Below are 5741 nucleotides of genomic sequence, written 5' to 3' on the forward strand. Positions count from 1 at the left end.
AGAGAGAGATGTGTCTAATGGGGCTTTTATCAGTGGAAACCAATTCCAGGCAGACTGAGGGGGAGGAGAGAGGGAGGGAGGGGAGAGAGGAAATGGAGTCTCCCCCCTAAGGCAGTTGACACTATGGTTGTCAGTGGAGGTCTGTCTGTGGCTTCATGGGTTGGATTGAAATTCACCAGTGGTGGTCTCTCTCCGCTGTCATTGAGTTAATGTAATAGAACCTGGGATCCATGAATGAATACCAGTTGCTATTAAGAGACCCGAGGCGCAGTGGGTTTACATGGAAGAGACTGTATATCATTAGAATAACATCAGTGGTGGTGAAAAGAATGTAAAACGTTGTCTGTCGTGAGGTGTACTATGTGCATAATGTTTTGGGGACTGTATAGCATCAGGATAACATCAGGGATTTGGAAAATAGGTTTGTTTTCTGTTGGTGTTCCAGAGTAGTTTGCTATATCAGTGAGCATGGATGAGACTTTTTGGCTGAATATTGTGCTTATATTATTTGAGTGACTGGTCTCATTTATATTTATATATATAGATAGATATATTTGTTTATCCATTGCCAGAATATACCATCAAATACATAATTGATAAGACTTATTTCAAAATATCCAGGAATCCTTTGACAACCGCATTAAACATCTCTTGAAAGTCTCTCTGACACGGAGCTAGCTCTGTCTTCTCCAGCATGCTAATTCCTGTATTATTATGACATGTTGGTGTGTCACAGCTATCATGTTATTGTCAACAGATATGGATGTGCTCGGAATAGTTTGAGATACGTTTCATTATAATATAGTCTGAAAGAAGAAAATTAACGACATGCCAGCTGATTCGTCAGACGTCTTTTATCAACTTTCATCTCAGGCAAAAACTTGAGGAGAGAGGGAATGGAAATTGATTAGGCTGAGGATGTTGTTTTCCTGTTGTATCTGTCATTGTTTGTTCTTTGTGTTCTAGTACTGGAGGAGACAGAACAGGATGGTAACATATTGTTGTGGTAACCAGAGCTTCTAGTTTTGAAGGCCACCGTGCGGCGACCCCAGACTCTTCCCCAGTGAACCCTGCTCAGCCGTCCTCCAGCCATGTCTAATATAAACAATGCTCTCTGCATTGAGAACGGACAAACGCAGACTTGTCCCTCTTACAAAAGATAACCTTCAGAACCTTCAAACTGCAGAACTTGCAGAACCTCCAGGATGGTGGATTAAGCCAGCTTTTTGGATTATAACGCCGAGATGGAGCATGCCGCTCTTTTGCAAACTTTTACAAAACCAACGGCGCGTTCGGCCAGACGGCCAAGATCGCCCGCATCACGACGCCCATTTTCCCCAGCGCCCGGATCGGCATGTCCCCGTGGAACTGCGATAACGCCATGCTCTGGGGGCGGAAATCGGCCACAATAAACCCTAATAGGACCAGCATGCACAGGAATGACTCCCAGAGGCCGGGGAAGCATGGCGCGCCGCCAGAAACGCTACAGCAAATGGCAAATAATAATTTCCTCTCTAGCTTATCCCCTGAACACTGCAGACCTTTAGCAGGAGAATGCATGAACAAGCTGAAATGCGGCGCCGGCGATGCAGAGATAATGAATCTCCAGGAACGTGTCGGAACTTTTTCCGCCATTCCAGCTTTAGGGGGCATCTCATTACCTCCCGGGGTCATCGTCATGACAGCCCTTCACTCCCCCGCAGCCTCGGCAGCCGTTACAGACAGTGCGTTTCAAATTGCCAATCTGGCAGACTGCCCACAGAATAATTCCTCGGCATCCGGCGGGAACCCTGCGAAGAAGAAAAGGAAACGGTGTGGGGTGTGCGCGCCCTGCAGGCGGCTAATCAACTGCGGCGTGTGCAGCAGTTGTCGGAACCGTAAGACGGGCCACCAGATCTGCAAGTTCAGGAAATGTGAGGAGCTGAAAAAGAAACCCGGCTCGTCGCTGGAGGTGAGAAAATAGAACCAGGCTTTCACCCCCCCCCTTTCCTCTCTTTTGTCAGTATCCCTCTATCCTTCTCTCCCCTCCCCTCCTTCCACCTTCCTCCCTCCCCGCACTCCAAAGTATTAACCTTTTCATCCAGTCACGTTTTCTAAGCTCTTGAAAATTGTTTCCATGCCCACCCATGCCTGAACATCCCCCCGGCTTCTCCAATCTGACTACCCGCCTAGCCTAATTGGCAGTAATTAGGGGTGTTTGTGCGGAGCAGCAAGCTGAGCTTGGCTCAGACACCCCGTAATTGCTGCCAGTCAGGCTAGGGCTGGAACGCATCCGAACAACCCCGGGCTTGGCTCTGCTCCAAGCCAGAGCTGGGAAATGGTTTTCAGCAGAGAGAGCGAGAGGGGGTGAGAGAGTCATCCCCTCTCTGCACCCCGGTCATTTTAACCAATTACGGAGACCGTCTCTGGACGGCGAGGATCGAGTGCCCACAAAGCACCAGGGCCGACAGCGGACCACCGCGGGTGGTGGCAGGGGCCACGCTGATGGCGTCCGTCTCATAACACTCCTCTAGTTTAATACGGAGGAGGGGTGTAATGAAATAAGAACCACCCAGACACATTCTGTTCGCCTGATCCTATAGGAATTGATTGAGGATAGCGGGTTTTTGAGGTGAAATCATTTTCTATTCTATTTGAGGCCATTATAACCGAATGTGGATCGATCTTTTAGGGGGTGATACTTTGCACATACTTGCCTTCGGTAATGGTGGGCACTAGAAAACAATTGTGATGCAAAGATGTCTGGACGTTTTTTAGGCGATGCACTTACAGTAATGGGATGGTGCTGTAAAAACTAGTGTGGATGTGTGTTTGGTTTTTAGACCAAGGAAGTAAAGGAAGAAAATGGACAAACATAATTGACAGCTAGCGAGATACTTTGTTTCAGGGCCCTCTACGTTGAGAGGGCAGGGGTGTTTTTTAAATTACTGTATTTAAATTGATTTATTTGGCACCTGACATATAGTTTAGAAAGGACTGTGGTGGAATACAGATAGTTGTAAAATGTTTCTGGCTTCCTCTGACACAACACAGGCTTATATTGTGGTAGACCACCACAACACACTATGGTGCAATAGGCCAGTATGGACCAGTGATTGGTTCAATAGTTAAGTGGTAAGTGGAGCTGAGTTTAAGGGTCCTAATATATTATCACTTGGTTTAATGGTGAATAACTTTGTGTACAGTACTTCTCCCTTCAGAGTTTATTAGTCTTGGTCTACTTTTTCCCAGTAAATTGTTCGGAACTTGGTCGTATCTATGAATGTGTTGAAAGCTTGTTGTTCCTTTGGAGATAGACATACACTGAGTGTACAAAACATTAGGAACACCTGCTCTTTCCATGACATAGGCTGACCAGGTGAAAGCTATGATCCCTTATTGATGTCACCTGTTAAATCCACTTCAATCAGTGTAGATGAAGGGGAGGAGACGGGTTAAAGAAGGACTTTTAAAGCCTTGAGACAATGGTGTTGAAGTGTGTTGTTAGACTGGAGATCCATTTTCAGCTTAGGGTTTTCTTATTGCCGAATTGCTGGACTTGATGCTTCTGCCTACCTTATAGAAAACAATGGAAACATTGATTCATAACTCCTAAATAATGCACAGGATCTGAGTGAATACGCAGATGGATGCATGTTGTGGATCTATTGAAGTGATGGCCCAGCACATATTTGTATTATTGATTCATCATACGACCAATTTGTTCAGGATTTTGTTTGGTTCCAACAGACCGTATATAAGAAAGTGAGAATATTTGATGGTTCCATGCTTCAGACTGAATGTTATCATGGAATTAGCCACGATATTGTCCTGAACTGACTTCTAGGTCCGTCTAAAGGGTTGTGGTTTAATGGTTTCTCTGTTAAAGGTACACTATGGAAGTTTTTAGTTTGTATTTGTTTACCTACAATTTTGGATTCAGTTTTGACTGTATGGTACACGCATACACTCCTCTACATATTTATTTGGACAGTGAAGCTAAACATTTTAATTTGGCTCTATACTCCAGTATTTTGGATTTGAGATCAAATATTTTATGAGGGAACAGTACATAATGTCACCTTTTATTTGCGGGTATTTTCATATCTGTTTTACCATTTTAGAAATGAAAGCACTTTATGTATCTAGTCCCCCCATGTGAAGGTGTCATATTTTGATTAATTTATAGTGTATTCAATTTAGTCAAAAATTAAGTGTTTTTTCCCATATTTCTAGAGTGCAATGACTTCATCAAGCTTAGATTCAGTGTTGACTGTATGGTGCATGTGATAAAATATTGATCACTTTCCTACCTCATTAAACCACACAATCCTTGTTACCCGGTTACAGGTAGGTCCGTGTTTTCCTAGACTGGTCCCTGATCTGTTGAAAAGACCTTGGCGTTGGCTATACAGCCTGGGACCAGGTTAGTGTTATTGATGCTTGGCTTGATTACCAGTACATCAGCATCAGCTTTACGATCTATAACTCCTTTAACCACAAGAGACACATTCTCTCTGTACCGCCCTCTGAAACCTGGCTGTTGTGGGTTTTAAAGTCCTACTCAGTCTCCTTTTCACCTCACTTTAACACCGTTTCACTTAACTAGCGGCACATCTCAATAGGTGGTCCTGGGGGCTTTCCTTTTTGTTCTCTATTGTTCCTCAAGCAAGGGGAGGCTGATGACATCACAGTCACCATCAGACCAACTCTTTGAATTCCCTACTCCTTGAAGTTTACAGTTGCCTAAAAAACACTATTTCGCTTTTCAAAAGGAAAAGTTAAAAAATGACTGCAGGACGTCGTTAAATGCTGGGGGTTACAGGTGAACCATAGAGGCTCATTTGATGTTGACTCCACATCCCAGGTCCTAACAGGTGTTCTCAAACAGGTGTTCAGGAAGAAGGCCTTTCATGCCTAATGGCTGGTTTGACTGGGTTCGAGCAAAACATCAATTTGCCAACTAAGACGTTGGAATTACCATGGACGGAAGGGAGGGTGTGAAAAACAAAAACGAATCCAAACTTGCTTTTGAAAGAGAAATAGGTATTTGAGTTGTGAGTTCTGTCATTCAGATTATGGGGTTCCTCTTCTACTGGTAACGGTAATGATTATTTTCGTCTCGGTACCTGTAATTATAGAATCAGGTTGTACCGAGGAGGCTGTGTGTGTGTTGGGTTCAAAGGCATCGTAGAAGGTGTGAAGTTAGTTCCATACACACTTGATTTGGATACATTTTTGATATGTTCAGATTCAGTCATTTTCACCACATTATCTCGTGTGCTGTGAACAATCGTGCGTGGTTCCATGTTGAGACTCAAACGTGTGGGAAAATGAGCGGCACTCGAGCGAGCTTGCATAGACTTTTCAGCCCACACACACAGTCACGCACGCACGCACGCACAGTCACACACGCATGCACGCACAGTCACACACGCACGCACAGTCACAAGCACGCACGCACACACACACAGTCACACACTGACACACACACACACACACACAGTCACATACACACACAGTCACTCACACACACAGTCACATACACACAGTCACTCACACACACAGTCACACATTGTCACATACACACAAAAGCACACTCACAGTCCCCCACCCCCTCCCCACACACACACATAAACATTAGCAGCTTGTACCTCTCACCTAAGAAGGGAGGAAGCGACGATAAGCTAGCAGCAGAAGCCAGTTAGATTTGGTTGTCAGTGTTTTCCACATGGGAATCACCCTGAACTAATTATATCTTA

General features: G+C 44.6%; 1 pseudogene; it reads left to right on the forward strand.

Moving 5' to 3' along the window:
- The first annotated feature begins 1205 nt into the window (after nucleotides 1-1205).
- Nucleotides 1206-4900, forward strand: LOC121556747 (annotated as a pseudogene).
- Nucleotides 4901-5741: the final 841 nt, after the last annotated feature.

This window comes from Coregonus clupeaformis, unplaced genomic scaffold (genome assembly GCF_020615455.1).
Source record: "Coregonus clupeaformis isolate EN_2021a unplaced genomic scaffold, ASM2061545v1 scaf0396, whole genome shotgun sequence".
In the NCBI taxonomy this organism is placed as follows: Eukaryota; Metazoa; Chordata; class Actinopteri; order Salmoniformes; family Salmonidae; genus Coregonus; species Coregonus clupeaformis.